Source organism: Elephas maximus, chromosome 23, assembly GCF_024166365.1.
Source record: "Elephas maximus indicus isolate mEleMax1 chromosome 23, mEleMax1 primary haplotype, whole genome shotgun sequence".
Lineage (NCBI taxonomy): Eukaryota > Metazoa > Chordata > Mammalia > Proboscidea > Elephantidae > Elephas > Elephas maximus.
In genome coordinates this window covers 53,350,668-53,369,974 of record NC_064841.1, presented here as the reverse complement: position 1 = coordinate 53,369,974, position 19,307 = coordinate 53,350,668, and positions in this window count along the sequence as shown.

The following is a 19,307-nucleotide window of genomic DNA, read 5'->3' as shown; positions in this document are numbered from 1 at the left end:
GCAGGTCAAGTTTGTTAATCATAGTGATCAAATCTTTTCACTCCTTATCTTTTTTTTTTTTTTGTCTTCTTGAGAGTTGTATTCAAATCTCCCATTACGATTGTAGATTTATTAATTTTTACTTTTTTACTATAATATAAAGTCGTGTCCCTGAGGGCATAGATCTTCACAATGTTTTATCAATATGTAGTAACACTCTTTGCCTGTAGTAATGCTTTCTATTATAAACTGTTTTTTCTGAAGTATCACTATACCGGTTCTTTTGGTAATATTCGCACCACATACATTTTCCAAATCTTTACTTTCAACCCTTTTTGTCTTATGCTTTAGATAATATTGTAGTAAGTTTGTCATATCTTTAGGCTTTTTATCATATCCATTGTAACAATCTTTGTCTTTTACAAGGAGCATATTATGCACTTACATGTAATTACTTATGTATTTGGGATGAAATTTACCATCATGCTATATTCGTTCTCTTTGTCTTTCCACCTTGGAGTTCCTTTTTCTTTCCTTTGTTCCATTTTCAGACTGAAAAAAAAATTCTATCTTTCTGTTTTTCCTGATATTAGTTTGATGCTTTTACCCTCTTGTTCTAGTCTTTCAGTGATCACCTTAGCGATTACATTTGTTCTTGACTTAGCAAAATCTGATGCCAATATCATTCTTATTGTTCTCCCAGATAATGTGAGGACTTTAGAACATTTTCAGTATCTTTGTCATCCGGCCAACCTTTATGCGATTTCTGTGTATATTTTATTTAAATAATCAGTGTTCTTTTGGACTTACACACACAGCTACCACTTTCATTGATTGTCATTGTGTTCTTCATCTGACCTTTCATCTGGAATCAATTTTCTTCTGCCTTAAGAAAGCCCTTTAAATGTTCCTTCAGTATGAATCCACTGGTGGCAGATCAGATTCTCTTAGTTTTCTTCCTCAAATAATGCCTTTAAATTATTTATATCTGATACTTTTGTTAGGTACAGAATTCTAGGTTGACATGGATTTTCTTTAAGCTTTTTTTTTCCCCTGGTTTTCATTGTTATGTTTGAGAAGTTAGTTCTCAGGCTGAGCTTTGTTCCTTTAAAAGTCATATTCCTCTTTTCTTCTGGGCATTTATATGGCTTTTTGCTTTCACTTTGGTTTTCTGCACTTTAATTGTGATATGTCTAAGTCCAGATTTCTTTATATTTATGATTTTGGACTAAAATCTGTGAGTTGATACATTTAAACATTTCTAGAAAATTTTCAGCTGTTATTGCTTCAAATATTTTCTCTCTTCCACTTTTCTTTTCAGTACTTTGATTAAATTATGTCAAATCTCATACAAGTGCCCTCTATATATTTCCCTGTTTTTTGTATTTTTTAATCTTTCTGCTTCATTCAGGATATTTTCTTCCAATGTCCAGTTCAATAATTGCATCTTCAGCAATTGGGTTTTTGTGTATTTCAATTCTGTAATGTTGACATGGAAACCCTGGCGGGGTAGTGGTTGAGTGCTACGGCTGCTAACCAAAGGGTGGACAGTTTGAATCCGCCAGGCACTCCTTGGAAACTCTGTAGGGCAGTTCTATTCTGTCATATTGGGTCACTATGAGTCGGAATCGATTCGACGGCACTGGGTTTGGTTTTAGAATGTTGACATGACTTTTTTAAAAATAGATTTCAATTCTATGTTGAAATCGTCATGTCTTCCCTTTAATTTTTCCTTTAAAATAAAGTAATGCTTCTCTTTGACTACCTTTAATTTTTCTTTAGCATATTTATAGAATTCATGTTTGCTAACTCATACATTTGGATCATTTGCCCCATAACCTATTTTTATCTTTCACATTTTTCTGCCTCACTGCATGTCTGTTTCTAACACATTTTTTTTTTCCTGATTATCAGTTACATTTTTCTTGACCCTTTGCATGTGTCCTACTTTCTTATTATAACTTAGACACTATGTATAAAATAACTGTAGAGACTGTATCTGATGTTATTTTTCTCTGTTAGGTAGATAATGTGAAGGGTTGATCAAAATGCAATCTGAATTTGTGTGTGGATGAGTTTGGATTGTAGCTTTAGTCTTTCCACCTTTTTTTTTTTTTAATGTCTCAAGTCTGGACTTATCATTTTCAACCCAGTGCCATCATTGTGACTAGCCCTTTTGTACTTTTAGTTAAGAGGCTGGAGTATTTCTCTCTATCTCATGGTAAAATTTCTGCTTTTTGGAGCATCAAAGTTTAGTTGTGTAGCATCCTGCCTCACAGATTCAAAATACAGTTAACTGTCATGAGCATGAAACTGACATCGTACCTGTAGCAGACCCTTCCTATGGTGTGACTTTGCCTCCTACGCACTGATAAACTGCAGAAGATTTCACTCTGGCTTTCTGCCTCAGCCTCACACTCCTGCTCTGTCTCCAAACTCAGCAAATGTGCCACAAGAAAAACTGGCCATAAGTTTGGAGCCTCTCTAGATTTCTGTCAGTGCCAGCAAGCCTGATCCCAAAGCTTCCACCGCTTTCTCTTTATTCTGATAGAATCCTATTGCATATGACAAGCCTAATCCTTGGCCCATGTATGGAACAAGCAAGAGGCCTCAGAGGAAAAATGCTGTTCATTCCGAGCTCAAATAGGAAGGGCTCCTTCTCTGAAGGTTTGATCTACCTAGTCCTCTTTGTGTTCTTTGTGTCCATAGCTCCACATTGTGTTTAGAAATATGAATTTGGTAATTTACCTTTTTCTATTTATTGCAGTGAGACACTGCAGTATCTTCTATGTCCTCCTTGAAGTAACAACTCCCAAAAGGTTGAAAATTAATAAGTTAAACATCCATCTGAAGAAATTATTTTGATAAGAAGCTAATTAGAGGTAAGGGGAGATTATCTTGTTGCTTCTTGAATCATCCTTTCTCTAGCACTGGAAAAAGTGCTAGTCTTAAGAGTACCTTAAAATGTACTTTTACACACACACAAACACATACACACCTTTTCTCTCTCTCTAAGGGAATCATGGTTAAGTTCATGTTGAGGGCTTATCCAGATGCTTCAAAATAAATATGAAAATATTTCTTCTACTTAATTGTTTTTAAGGGCTACCTTAGATCCTCAAAGTCATGTTTGTCCTTTATATATTGATGGATCATACTTCTGTTACTCCTATATGCAAAGAATTTTCCAGACCTGGGAACTGTCATCCTACAGACAGGAATGGCAAAGACATATGGTGGACAGTTATGATTTTCTCAGAGAAGACCATGTTTTAAATAGTCAAGTCAAGTGGGGGTTCTTGAGCTACTTGAAGTTTCAAGAGGGCTTCAAACATTTTTTTTTTTCTGCTAGCACAAACTAGCTTTCCCACTTCTTCACTAGTACATATTTTCTTTAAAACCTACAGCATCTAACACTCTAGTTGATTCAGGAAATCCTAATTTTGGGAAATAATATCAATAAATACGACAGCAAAAGATGTATAATCATAGAAAAACAGCTTGAGAAATGAAGTAGTATTATATAGACGGTTTGGGGAAGTTTTCTCTGCTGCATTTAGAAAAGAAAAGCTGTTATAAGACTTAGGGTAAGTCTCATTCAGATTGTACATTTTTAAGTATGAAAGACACACTTCTTAGCACTTCTCTTAGAAATACAATCCTTACCTAAAAAGAAACTATATAGTATATATCCTACATAGAAATAGGTTTCAAAAGCACCCACAAAACCTTCTCATGACACTCCTCAGTCCTAATTATGAGCCTTCAGTTTTACTGACTCTCTCCTTCACTGACTAAAAGCAAGAAAGCATTTTATTTCAAACACAGAAATCTCTATCAGGCAGAAAAAAAGAAATAAAAGAAAAATCAAACTTAGAGGATGCTTGTTGTCAAGCTACCAAATACCTGGCTCCGTTCTCTTTAATCTCTTATATTAAATTCTCATATATTACATGACATTTCAATAGTATGTGTCATATTATTTAACATTAGTTTTAAATTTTCCTTCAAATTTTTTATTTCCTCCAAATTTGAGCCTTCTACTCTCTTGCCTCCACCATCAGAATCTATACTAATTCATCAGTACATTTATACATAAATATAAAGAAATAAACATAGTAGTTCTTGACCTAAAGGAAATATAATCCAACGAGGCAAAGATGTAATATGGGATAATGTACAATTATTGCAATATGAGAGGCCTCTTGTTTCATTTCGACAGGAAGAATTATATGCATATTATGTAAATAAGCACTTTTTAAAGAGAACAGGTTAGTGATTTGAACAAGAAAAAGAAGGAAAAAGAGACAGGACTCTTCACCTTTTACTTAATGACCTTTGTGGAAGCCCCAAGTGGTGAGTAACGTGATACATGCTCTCTGAAGGCTCACAGTGGCCACTGGCAGGTTTTACACTCCTAGACATCCAATGAGGAGGCCCAAGCACCAGACTAAAAAGACCACGGCAGCTGCATTCATTACCCACCTAGGAGAGATTCATTTCAACCAGAAACTTCCCCTCAGTCAAGGCTGTCCTGATTGATTCTGGGGGCATAAGTCACTGAAACATGTCCCCAAGGGGTCCTGGTTTTGCTATTAAGAAACCCAAACCTGCGTTTAAACAGCCTTATTCTGCACTTCTTGAGTGGAGCAGACCCCCCACATAGATACAGCCCATATATGGGAACCAGTTATTAGCATATAAAACAAGCAGGCTTCCCTAGAAATATTACTGCCAAAAAAATATTTTAGGAATCAAGTGGTTAAAAATTAAATATACAGCAAGTTTCACTTGCCGTGAGACATGATATGGCTTGGGAAGCTAATTATCTTCTAGGTTCTGCCACTATTGTTACAAGTGTGGGCGGCAGATGCCGGAGTGTTTAAAAATTTTATTAGACTGTTTTCTTTCAATAATTGGAGTGGTCCCCCTGCCACTTTCTGAATATTCTAAGATTCTGGTCAGACAGAATTTAAGAAAAAAAGAAGCAATCTCTTTGTGTAATAGGTTTGGCAGTTGGGTGCAATCTTGCACAAAAACACAGACTGCCTCTGAAAATAATTGATCAGATAATTCAGCTGAGGCTCTTATTTCTGCACCTTATGCCACCCTGATATAGCAGTGGGTTGACACTGCTGCAACTTAGCTTAAGTGTCAAGGCAAAATCTGTGCCCCATTTTATAAGCTAAGCCTTTTCAAAGTTGATTAAAATCTCAAACGAAGAAAGCTTTATGACTAGGAGCCCTACATAAAATACAAATATATATACACCTCTCCCCAAAGGCCATTATATTTCAAATATTTCAAGAGGTAAAAAAGGAATTGCTGGTTTTGTGTTGGCTAACTTCTGTATAAATAAACCCAATACCACAGTGGTTTAACATGGTGATAGTTTATTTTTTTTTCCACAATGTTAAGTGCAGATGCTCCTATTTGAGTGGCATTCTTAAACAGTTTGCTGCACGAAGTGACTCAAGGATCCAGGCCACTTCTATCCTGTGGCTCTGTCATGCCCTGGGACTTTGGAGTTCTGCAGGGCTCTGGAGTCCTCACTAGATCTTCAGCATCTTGCTGTCTAGTAAGCACAGAGAAACGACATGGTAGGTCAGTGGCAGACATAGTGTCTGCCCACATGTCATTGGCCAGAATTCAGTCACATGGGCCCACTTAACTGCAAGGAGATGGGAGATGTAGTTAGGCTGTGTGCCCAACAATTTGGTGAATGCATTGCATATATTTTAACATTGGTAATTTAGTATTGTTCAATTATAAATGAAAATATTTTTACTATTACTTTCATAAATAAGTGATTTTTTCATCAGATTTTTATTTGTCTACTCATTTTTCTTTCTAAAATGTAATTAAGCTTAAGAGAAGAAAATGGAGGTGCTTTGCCCATGAGTGTGGGCAGCAAAGAGAGAATGCCTTGGAACATAAACTGATTCACAGAGTATCATCTATTAATCAAGAGACTGCTTGATTTGAAACACGATTTGTGTGAGAAGCAGCTCTAGGATCAGATCCCTATATTCTATGTTGGAACTCCCTCCTCTAGGGTGAAATCTGTAATTCCTCTTATCCACTGTAAGTATTGATTCATATTTCTCTTATTTTTAAGTATGTTCACTTACTTTTGTTGTTTACATATTAGTTTAGTTGATGTACTTGTCTAATTCTACATTTAAGAAAGCCTTCCTATTCCTGATGACCACCTCCAAGATGAAAATGGCTGTGTGTATGTAAATGCTAGACCAAATAAATTCCCTACAGAAATTACATTTTATAGTAATTTTTTCTCCTTATTGAGAATTTCTGAATGCTGGAACTTATAAAAACTTACACGAAAATATGACTATTATTAAAAATCATTCATTATTATCAAAGCGTTCGTATCTGAAAACTACAAAGCTCATGAAAACAAGCCAGCAAAATAGTAGAACATCATTTTGTTATACTTCAAAAGTTCTCCTTATTATATAAAAAACATACCAAACATTTTAAAATATTTTAAGAGAATTGTGAAGTGATAGATAATACAAAAAAAGTTAACTATACATAAGATGGATGAGTTTGAAGAATATTTACCTTAGTCTCACAGAATAATACAACAATTATATTTGATTTAATAATTTATTCTACATCCTTCTCTTTGTGATTGGGAAGATATTATTTAGAAACTGAATAATATTGTTTAGAAATTGTAAGTGGAATATAAGATGTCATTAAATATTAGAGTGGTTATATTAAATTAATACAAATCAAAAATTTAGTTGCTTTGATTCAATTTTATAATGCAACAATAAATTTACCATATTTTTATGTAAATAATGTGCACCTTCTACATTTGTTTTCCAACTGTGCATGCCCCCCATGAGGTATTATCATAAACATCACTTTGCCAATTTTTTTTTTTTTTTTACGTGTTGCTGTAGAAAAATATTAGCACAGGTGCTTATGAAAATACCTCATGGAGGGAGGGAGTGGTTGGCAAACAAACCTAAAATGGGCAAGTTATTTGCATAAAAATAGGATAATTTAACTTATATAATCACTTATTAAAACTGAGAACAAAACATCTGTAGAGGTCCAGAAAGAGCACTGCAAAAAGTAGCAACTTGTTAAAACAAACAAACAAAAAATAGGACCAACGGATCACTCGAGAAAGAATTGTAAGACTAACTTCTTAGACTTACTTACCTTACTAAAGTTCTACTATACATTGCACTGTGAACACAATGGTACCTTTAGCTCTCTTATATGATTATTTACAAGTTATATTTGCTATGCACTTTCTTTCAAATGGCCATCCCCTAAGTTAGGGAACTTGATAAATTATGCGATTCCAGGTTCCACAAACAATCCACTTCTCATATTTCAGAAAAGGCAACTAACAGGTCCTCAAAGGGTAATAAAGTGATTCATTTGAGATACAGCTATAAGATGCCCACATCAGATCATTGATTTTCACCCACATCAGTGAATTTTAAAAATGATTCATAAAATTCTTCCATGCGTTAGCTCCACAGACACATCCAAAATCCCTGAGGGATAGAATTTCGGGGCTGAGGGCTGTGGGGACCATGATCTCGGGGAACATCTAGTTCAATTGGCATAACATAGTTTATAAAGAATATGTTCTACATTCTACTTTGGTGAGTAGTGTCTGGGGTCTTAAAAGCCTGTGAACGAATATCTGGGATACTCCACTGGTCTCACCCCTTTGAGAGCGAGGAAAAATAAAGAAAACTAAAGATACAAGGGAAAGATTAGTCCAAAGGACTAATGGACCACATCTACCACGGCCTTCACCAGACTGAGCCCAGTACAACTAGATGGTGCCCGTCTACTACCACTGACTGTTCTGACAGGGATCACGATAGAGGGTCCTAGACATAGCTGGAGGAAAATGTAGAACAAAATTCTGACTCAAAAAGAAAGATCAGACTTGCTGGCCTGACAGAGACTGGAGAAACCCTGAGAGTATGGCCTCCGGACACCCTTTCAGCTTAGTAATGAGGTCACTCCTGAGGTTCACCCTTCAGCCAAAGATTGATCAGGCCCATGGAACAAAATAAGACTAAAGGGGCACACCAGCCCTGGGGCAGGGACTGGAAGGTAGGAAGGAACGGGAAAGCTGTTAATAGGGAACCCAGGGTTGAGAAGGGAGAGTGTGGACATGTTATGGGGTTGTTAACCAATGTCATAGAACAATGTGTGTACTGTTTGATGAGAAACTAGTTTGTTCTGTAAACCTTCATCTAAAGTACAATTAAAAAAAAAAAAATCCTTCCATGTGCAATATTCTACATCAAGTATTTAGAAATATTAAGGCACAGACATTTTCTTCAAGAATCTGACTTTTCTGATTCAAATAAAGAGACCTAATGCATGGAAAACAATTAACTAACACCATCAGGCATCAAAAACAACAACAACAAATGTCAAGACAAAATAATAATTGCCAAATAAGCATTCTATTCAATAAAAAATGTGAGTTTATAGATAAAAGAAAACAAGGAGCTGAAAGGAACTGGGCCAGTGTCCGTAAGAACTAGGCCTTAAAAAATGGTCAAATTTGGAGGAATTTGAAAGGTAGTGGAAAATGTAAACCTCCAAACTCTTGTTACTGTAATGAAACAAGTCTGCTGAACCAGACGTTGTGTTTGTAGTGGGTTGAACGGCGGTATTCAAAAATATATGCCCATGTCTAAACTCCAAACCTGTGAGTATGACCTTATTTGAAATAAGAATTTTAGATTAAAAAAAAAAAAAAGCTTGCAGATATAATTAAAGATCCTGAGATGAGATCATTATGGACTTAATTCGGTCCTTAAGTCCAGTAACAGATGTCCTTATAAAAGAAAGCCAGAGGGAGATTTGAAACTCAGAGACACAAAGAAGGAGACCATGTGAAGGAGGCAGATATTGGAGTTCTGTACCACAAGCCAAGGAATGCCTGGAGGTACCAGAAACTGGAAGAGGCAAGGAACCTCCCATAGAGACTTTGGTGGAAGCATGGCGCTGCTGACACCTTGATTTCGGACTTCTAGCTTCCAGATCTGCGAGAGAATAAATTTCTATTGTTTTAAGCCACCAAGATTGTAGTAATTTGTTATGGTAGGCCTAAGAAACTAATAAAATATTCCTAACTTTGTTCTTTTAACGGTGCGTATCAAAAAGTTTTTTGTGTCTTCACCTATTACTACTACTGTTACCAAGAGGTGGTAGTCTTTAGTTTGCAAAGTGGTTTCCTACATATGGTTATACCCAAAAACACACTTCAAAGACACATTTTTGAGGAAAAATATAAAATTAATATTTTTTAGTATTAAGATTCATTGGTGCCCAGTAAATCCTGGTCCAAAAAAAGCAAAGATGACAAAGAGGTCAATCACATAAGAAGAAGAATGGGAGAGGCTTTACATACTTCTTCACTTAATATAATAGCTGTCTTAGTTCCCATGTTGTCAGCCACAAACCATTAGTTATGGAAAAAATACTCTCATTTACCATACAGGGTGTTCTTTGAAAAATACATCTGGATTTAAAACCAAGAGGTGTTAAAAAGCTTGTCATGCAAGAGAGTATCCAGTTAGCTAAAATTAGAGGTGCCAGGCTGCTCTGCTGAAATGCCCCAAGGAAACCTCTGTGTAGAGTGTCGAAAACAATCAAATCATTTTCCTGATCTTAGAACAATGCATTTGAACTTAAAAGGTACTCATGATGTAAAAGGCACATAGGATATACAGACCAATTTTGACTGCCAACCGGCAGATTACAAACTACCCACCCCATAAAAGCTTTCCTGGATACAATAGCAAGGAGGTATCCTCTGACCCAGAACGTGTCCTTGTCCTTTCCAGCACTACCACTCGGGGGAAAATGCACATTTCTGTGAAGATCCTTGTTGTATTTTATTTGACACCTATAGGATTGTCTGCACTGTACAGGACCATTTTCACCTAGAGGTGCTGAACATCTCCAACTCTCCATGCTAACTTCACCACTTCAGGCTAAAGAAAATAATAGAAACAAGACACCATCTGGTTCTTCTCGTCTCAGGCTGATGTAGTCTCTGGTTTATGTGGCCCTTTCAGTCTCTTGGGCTCATAATTACCTTGTGTCTTTGGTGTACTTCATTCTCCTTTGATTCAGGTGGGTTGAGACCAATTGATGCATCTTAGATGGCTGTTCGCTAACATTTAAGACCCCAGATGCCACTCCCCAAAATGGGATGCAGAATGTTTTCTTAATAGATTTTATTATGCCAACTGACTTAGTTGTCACCTGAAACCATGGTCCCCAAACCCCCGCCCCTGCTACGCTGACCTTCAAAGTGTTCAATTTATTCAGGAAACTTCTTTGCTTTTGGTTTAGTCCAGTTGTGCTGAAATCTCCTGTATTGTGTATTGTCTTTCCCTTCACCTAAACTAGTTCTTATCTACTAACTAATTAGTGGAAACCCCTCTCCCCCATCCCTCCCCACTCTTGTAACCATCAAAGAATATTTCCTTCTCTGTTTAAACTATTTTTCAAGTTCTTATAATAATGGTCTCATACAATATTTGTCCTTTCACAAATGACTAATTTCACTCAGCGTAATGCCTTCCAGATTCCTCCATGTTAGGAAATGTTACACAGATTCATCATTGTTCTTTATCGATGTATAGTATTCCATTGTGTGAATATTCAACAATTTATTTATCCTTTCATCTATTGATGGGCACCTTGGTTGCTTCCATCTTTTTGCTATTGTAAACAATGTTGCAGTGAACATGGGTGTGCATATATCTCTTCATGTCAAGGCTCTTATTTTTCTAGGATATATTCCAAGGAGTAAGATTGCTGGATCATATGGTAATTCTATTTCTAGCTTTTTAAGGCAGCACAAAATCAATTTCCAAAGTGGTTGTACCATTTTACATCCCCACCAACATTGTAGAAGTGTTCCAGTCTGTCCACAATCTCTCCAACATTTATTATTTTGTGTTTTTTGGATTAATGCCAACCTTGTTGGAGTGAGATGAAATCTTATTGTAGTTTTGATTTACATTCCCCTAATTTTTTTTTTAATGGCTAATGATCATGAGCATTTTCTCATGTATCTGTTAGCTACCTGAATGTCTTCTTTAGTGAAGTGCCTGTCCGTATCCTTTGCCCATTTTTAAATTGGTTATTTATCTTTTTGTAGTTCAGTTTTTGCAGTATCATGTAAGTTTTAGAGATCAGACACTGATCAGAAATGTCATAGCTAAAAACTTTTTCCCAGTCTACAGGTAATCTTTTTATTCTTTTGGTGAAGTCCTTGGATGAGCATAAGTGTTTGATTTTTAGGAGCACCCAGTTATCTATTTTCTCTTCTGCACTGTTAGTAATGTTTTGTATATTCTTATGCCATGTATTAGGGCCCCTAACAATGTCACTGTTTTTTCTTCCATGACCTTTATAATTTTAGATTTTATATTTAAGTCTTTGGTCCATTTTGAGTTAGTTTTTGTGCATGGTGTGGGGTATAGGTCTTGTTTCATTTTTTTGCAGATGAATATCCAGTTATGCCAGTACCATTTGTTAAACAGAACGTCTTTTCCCCATTTAACTGACTTTGGCCCTTTGTCAAGTATCAGCTGCTCATATGTGGACGGATTTATGTCTGGATTCTCAATTCCGTTCCATATACTATGTATCTGTTGTTGTACCCGCACAAGGCTGTTTCGACTCCTTTGGCGGTATAATAGGTTCTAAAATCAGGGAGAGTGAGGCCTCCCACTTTGTTCTTCTTTTTCAGTAATACTTTACTTATCCGGGGCCTTTTTTCCCTTCCATATGAAGTTGGTGATTTGTTTCTTCATCTCATTAAAAAATGTCATTGGAATTTGGATTGGAATTGGATTGTATCTACAGATAGCTTTTGATATAATAGACGTTTTTACAATGTTAAGTCTTCCTATCCATGAACAAGGTATGTTTTTCCACTTACTTAGGTCTCTTTTTGTTTGTTGCAGTAGAGTCTTATAGTTTTCTTTATATAGGTCTTTTACATCTCTGGTTATAATTATTCCTAAGTATTTTATCTCCTTGGGGGCTTTTGTAAATCTTACTGATTTGGTGATTTCCTCGTCAACGTTCTCCTTGTTGGTGCAGAGGAATCCAACCGATTTTTGTATGTTCATCTCATATCCTGATACTCTGCTGAGCTCTTCTATTAGTTTCAGTAGTTTTCTTGGGGATTCTTTATGTAGCCTAATTGCTCTGGCTAGGACCTCCAGCACAATGGTGAATAAGAGCGGTGATAAAGGGCATCATTGTCTGGTTTCCGATCTCAAGGGGAATGCTTTCAGGCTCTCTTCATTTAGGGTGATGTGGGCTATTGGTTTTGTATACATGCCCCTTATTATGCTGAGAAATTTTCCTTCTATTCCGAATTTGCTGAGAGTTTTTATCATGAATGGGTGTTGGACTTAAGTGCCTTTTCTGTATCAGTTGATAAAATCATGTGCTTCTTGTCTTTTATTTATATTATGGATTACATTAATTGTTTTTTCTAATGTTGAACCATCCCTGCATACCTGGTATGAATCCCACTTGATCATGGTGAATTAATTTTTTTGAAATGTTGTTGAATCCTATTAGCTAGAATTTTGTTGAGAATTTTTTCATCCTAAGTTCATGAGGGATATAGGTCTATAATTTTCGTTTTTTGTGGTGTCTTTACCTGGTTTTGGTATCAGGGATATGCTGGCTTCATAGACTAACTTTGAGAGTATTCCGCCCTTTTCTATATTCTGAAATACCTTTAGTAGTAGTGATCTTAACTCTTCTCTGAAAGTTTGGTAGAACTCTGCAGTGAAGCTGTCCGGGCCAGGGCTTTTTTTTGTTGTTGTTGGGAGTTTTTTTTTTTTTATTATTACCTTTTCATTCTCTTCTTTTGTCATGGGTTTATTTAGTTGTTCTACCTCTGTTTGTGTTAGTCTACGTAGATAGTGTGTTTCTAGAAATTCATCCATTTCTTCTAGGTTTTCAAATTTGTCAGAGTACAATTTTTTGTAGTAATTTGATATGATTCTTTTAATTTCAGTTGGGTCTGTTGTGATATGGCCCATCTCATTTCTTATTTGGGTTATTTGGTTCCTCTCCTGTTTTTCTCTCATCAGTTTGGCTGATGGTTTAACAATTTTGTTAATTTTTTCAAAGAGAGAGTTTTTGGTCTTGTTAACTCTTTCAATTGTTTTTCTGTTCTCTATTTCATTAAATTCTTCTCTAATTTTTATTATTTGCTTTCCTCTGGAGCCTGAGGGTTTCTTTTGTTGCTCACTTCATATTTGTTCAAGTTGTAGGGATAATTCTTTGATTTTGGCCCTTTCTTCTTTTTGGATGTGTGCATTTATTGATATATTGACGTCTGAGCACTGCTTTCACTATGTCCCAAAGGTTCTGATAGGACGTGTTTTCATTCTCCTTGGATTCTGTGAATTTCTTTATTCCATTGTTGATGTCTTCTATAACCCAGTCACTTTTGAGCAGGGAATTGTTCAGTTTACAAGTGTTCGATTTTGTTTCCCTGCTTTTTCTGTTATTGATTTCCACTTTTATGGCCTTATGGTCAGAGAAGATGCTTTGTAATATTTCAATGTTTTGGATTCTGCTAAGGCTTGCTTTATGACTAATATGTGGACTATTTTAGAGAATGTTCCATGTTTGTTGGAAAAGAAAGTATACCTGGCTGCTGTTGGGCGGAGTGTTCTGTATAAGTCCATGAGATCAAGTTAGTTGATTGTGGTATTTAGATCTGTGACTTTTTTGAGCTTCTTTCTGAATGCTGGAAACCCTGGTGGCATAGTGGTTAAGTGCTACAGCTGCTAACCAATGGGTCGGCAGTTCAAATCCGCCAGGTGCTCCTTGGAAACTCTATGGGGCAGTTCTACTCTGTCCTATAGGGTCACTATGAGTCAGAATGAACTCGACAGCACTGGGTTTGGTTTTTTGGTTTTTCTGGATGCTCTGTCCTTCCTCAAAAGTGGTGTGTTGAAGTCTCCTACTATTATCATGCAGCTATCTATCTCACTTTTCAATGCCGGTAGAGTTTGTTTTATGTATTTTTCAGCCCTGTCATTGAGTACGTAAATATTTAATATGGTTGTACCCTCCTGGTATATTGTCCCTTTAATCATTATATAGTGTCCTTCCTTATCCTTTGTGGTGGATTTAACTTTAAAGTCTATTTTGTCAGAAATTAATATTGTCACTCCTGCTCTTCTTTGAATGTTGTTTGCTTGATATATTTTTTTCCATCTTTTGAGTTTTAGTTTGTTTGTGTCTCTAAGTCTAAGGCGTGTCTCTGGTAGGCAAGATATAGAAGGATCTTGTTTTTTAGTCCATTCTGCCACTTTCTGTCTCTTTATTGGTGCATTTAGTCCATTTATATTCAGCGTAATTATGGATAGGTATGAGTTTTGTGCCATCATTTTGATTTCTTTTTTTGTATGTTGTTTAGTTTCTTTTTCCCACTTAATTTTTTGTGCTGAGCAGTTTATCTTTATATATTCTCTTTTCCTCTCATTCACTGTAGTTGATTATGTTTCTGCTGAGTCTGTATTTTTTTCTTGTATTTTATTTTGATGAGTAGGATTGTTAGTCTCCTTTTTTTTTTTTATGTTTACCTTAATATTTACTCCTATTTTTCTAAGTTTAAACCTAACTTTTATTTCTTTATATCGATTGCTCTGTCCAGTGTTCTAGCCTTGGGTTGATATCTGACATTACCGATTTTCTAACCAGAGAACTCTCTTTAGTATTTCTTGTAGTTTTAGTTTGGTTTTTACAAATTCCCTAAACTTCTGTTTATCTGGAAATGTCCTAATTTCATTTTCATATTTCAGAGACAGTTTCGCTGGATATGTGTTTCTTGGCTGGCAATTTTTTTTCCTTCAATGCTTTATGTAAGTCATCCCACTGCCTTCTTGCTTGCATGGTTTCTGCTGAGTAGTCTGAGCTTATTTTTATTGACTCTCCTTTGTAGGTGACTTTTTGTTTATCCCTAGCAGCTCTTAAAATTCTCTCTTTATATTTGGTTTTGGCAAGTTTGATTATTATATTTCTTCATGACTTTCTTTTAAGATCTACCTTATGTGGCATTTGATGAATATCTTGGATAGGTACCTTCTCATTTTTCATGGTATCAGAGAAGTTTTCTGCCAACAAATCTTCAACAATTCTCTCTGTATTTTCTGTTATCCCTCCGTGTTCTGGTACTCCAATCACTTGTATATTATTTCTCCTGATACAGTCTCACATGATTCTTTGGTTTTCTTCATTTTTTAAAAATTCTTTTATCTGTTTTTTTATTCAAATATATTGGTGCCAAATGCTTTATCTTCAATCTCACCAATTCTGCCTTTCACTTGCTCAATTCTGCTCCTCTGACTTTCTATTGAGTTGTCTAATTCTGTAATTTTATTGTTAATCTTCTGAATTTCTGATCTCTTACTCTATGGATTCTCGCAGCTTATTAAATTTTTCATTATGTTCTTGAATAACCTTTTTAATTTCTTCAGCTTCTTTATCTGTATGTTCCTTGGTTTGTTCTGCATATTGCCTGATCTCTGTCCTGATCTCATTCCTGATGTCTTGAAGAGTTCTGTATAGTAATATTTTGTATTCTGCACCCAGTAATTCCAGAAAGACACTTTCATCCTGAAGGTCCCTTGATTCTTTGTTTTCAGAGTTTGTTGAAGCAATCATGGTCTGCTTCTTTATGTGATTTGATATTGACTGTTGACTCAGGGCCATCCATAATTTATTGTTTTAATTTATTTTATGTTTGCTAACTGTATCCTAGCTTATTGCTTTGTTTGTTTTGATATATTCAGATATGTTGCTTGCGTGAGCCAGCATGATTATTTTTGCCTTTGAAGCTCTAACATCCTGTCACCAGATGGCTAGAGCTGTTACCAGGTATATGAGCCTAGGAATCCATTCACTTTTCTTGTATGGACTCAGCTCAGGTGTCCAGGTAGTTATTCATCAAGTGTGTCATACAGGCTCTTTCCTACAGTCTTGGGGGGTAGGGGGTAGGGGTAATTGGTGTAGGTACCAGCATCTGGTTGCAGCAGGGGGTATTGCTCTGAACAAGGTGGAGGGCTTACATCCATCCCCTGAGTGTCTGTGAGGAAAGACTGTCCCTGTTCCCTAGAGCACACAGGTGGTTGGGTTCTGCAGATGGAACTTGGGCACTCAATGCTTTTGGTCATAAGGACTTTGAGGTACCAGTTATCCTTGGACCCCTGTCACAGGTGGCTGCGTGATCCGGGTGGAACTACCAGTCCTTAGGCCCCTGATGTGGGTAGGTGAGTACCCTGTTTAATAGGCAAAGTGGTATCAAACATCAAACACCCACCTCTCCACCGCACAAATGAAACAGTTGCAGTCTGCCAACAAGGGCCTCTTCTCCTGAAATATGCCCCCACAAGTCCATGCAGGAGGGAAAGGTATTCAAAGTCCATGGACCATTTATGCCTGGACAGGAGCCTCTTCTGTCCCAGGCTCCTCAGGTTAGTGGAGCTGGCAGATTATTTTTTCCCTCAATTGTGAATTTATTCCTACTCCAAGGCCAGGAGAATGGCTCAGAGCACACAACAGAACCTATCCCAGGCCCAGGGAAATCGACAGCCACTGAAGCTGGCTTGGGGGCTGGGGGCGTGGTAAAATACATGCACATATTTAGCTTTTGTGGAAAGCTCTGTTCTTCTCTGGTTCTGGAGATGTGAGTAGGCTGTGCAGCTGGCTGTTTCTCCCTGAGGAAACTACAGCTGAACACTACCATCAGCCCGCTGCATCCTGAGGATTCCTGATGATTCATGTCTGGCAAATCCTCTCTGCTTCTGAACCATCTCTCTTTCCCCCGGCACTCAGTCCATTTTCTAACTTTGCCTTTGATGTTCAGGGCTTCAAGGTTGTCACAAATGTAATCATTTCCTTGTTTTTTCCGGTCTTTTTTTTGTAAGAGGGTTCACCAGAACCGTCTGACTACTCCACCATCTTACCTTCATTAGTTCTTTATAAAGACACCTATAGTTCATCTGATTATGGAGAAGTTTCTGCTACTCAAAAAATTTAATTAACATAACTCTGAATCAAAAAGTTGTATGTGGAGTAAAACAGGATTTGTTAAGATCTGAGTGCAGACGGTAGAGAAATCATGTTTTCACTTATATTGATAGACATTAGCCATGGTGGAAAAAAATGCAGGGTACATTTTCACTTAATAGATATTTTCTTGACATTTTTGTGAAGTAAAATGAAAATTAACATGGAACGTAATACTCTGGAGATAAAATTGGGCTGAAGTTAACAAGAGCTCATTCTTCTTTAGGCTTCAGCTATAACACTTGGGGGAAGCTTAGATTTTTAACTTTGGCTTGTCTCCATACCCAGTTTTATTTCAAGTGATCCTTTCAGTGATCCTTCCCTTACTACCTAAAGAGGATTAATCCCTTTTATGTATACATCGGACAGTAATTAGAGAAGAATTTCTTTTCTTTTATCAATAGGATTTGTTTTACATTTTTTTCTACTTTAAGTAAGATATCACATGAAAAGGTAATTTGTTTTATTTAGGCACAATTAGGTTTTTGCACACATAAAAAATTTTTAAAAACCCGTTACCGTTGAGTTGATTACAACTCATAGCGACCCTATAGGACAGAGTAGAGCTGCCCCATAGAGCTTCCAAGGAGAGCCTGGTGGATTTGAACTGCTGACCTTTTGGTTAGCAACCATAGCACTTAACCACTATGCCACCAGGGTTTTCACTCATATACACAGATACATAGAATATGAGATAAGATATTAATGGAAAGTTTCTGAGAACCAAGGTACAAAGCTATGAAATTTCAGACTAGCTTACAACCTGTCAAAAAAAAAAAAAGGTGAGAGAACAAGTCTTAGAAATCCAATGGAAGACTTTGGAGAGAACTTCTTTGGTAAGAGGTATTTTCCCCTTCACCTCAAATCAAAAAAGAGGCTTCAGCAAAAGACAAATTTCTCTCATTGAGTAAATTTTAAAAGGATGGCTGAAGACATAAATCAAAAAAAAAAAAAAAAAAAGTTCCTGTTGAGTCAACTCAGGTTCCTTAGAATCCAGATCTGTCAGAGCAGAACTGTGCTCCATAGGCTTTTCAATTTCTGATTTTTCAGAAGTAGATCACCTGGCTTATCTTCCAAGGCACCCTTGGGTGGACTCAAACTTCCAGCTTGGTTAGCAGCCAAGGATGTTAAACATTTGGGCCACCCAGGGACTCCCAAAACACAAACAGTTCCTGCATATTCAATTTACTCTTTAATTGGAGAGAGTGAATGAGAGAGAAAAAATGAGAGTTCTCTGAGTTATTATTAGGAAAAATAACTTAGAATATTTCATTTAATTCATTAAAAGACTGTTGCTTTTATTATTAGATGCCATTGAATCAGTTCCAACACATAGCAACCTTATGTATAACAGAACAAAACATTGCCCAGTCCTGCACCATCTTCACAATTGTTACCATGTCTGAGCCCGCTGTTGTAGCCACTATGTCAATCCATCGTGTTGAGGGTCTTCCTTTTTCCTCTGACCCTCTACTTTACTAAGCATGATGTCTTTCTCCAGTGATTGGTCCCTCCTGATAACATAGCCAAAGTAAATGAGAGGAAGTCTTGCCATCCTTGCTTCTAAGGAGCATTCTGGCTGTACTTCTTCCAAGACAGATTTGTTCATTTTTCTGGCAGTCCATGGTATATTCAAAATTGCTTGCCAACATCACAAATCAAATGCATCAATTCTTCTTTGAATTCCTCATGTCCAACTTTTGTAAGCATATGAGGTAATTGAAAATACCATAGCTTGAATCAAGTGTCTTAGTCATCAAAGTGACATCTCTGCTGTTTAACATTTTAAAGAGATATTTTGCTAGAGATTTTCCCAATGCAATATGTCATTGATTTCTTGATTGCTGCTTCCATGGACATCGATTGTTCTTCCAAGGTTGCCATTTGTCAGAATGTTGTTTATTGATCCAGTTTTAAGGATTTTCATTTTCTTCTCATTCAGACGTAAGGTGAAACAATACAAGGCTGTAGCACACTTTTTCCAGTTTTAAACTACGTACCACCCCCTTGTTCTGATTGAAAAGTTGCCTCTTAATTCACGTACAGGTTCCTCATAAGCACAATTAAGTGTTCTCAAATCTCTATTCTTTGCAAAGTTATCCATAATTTGTTATGACCCACACAGCTGAGTGCCTTCGCACAGCTAATAAAGCACAGGTAAACATGTTTCTGATATTCTCTGCTTT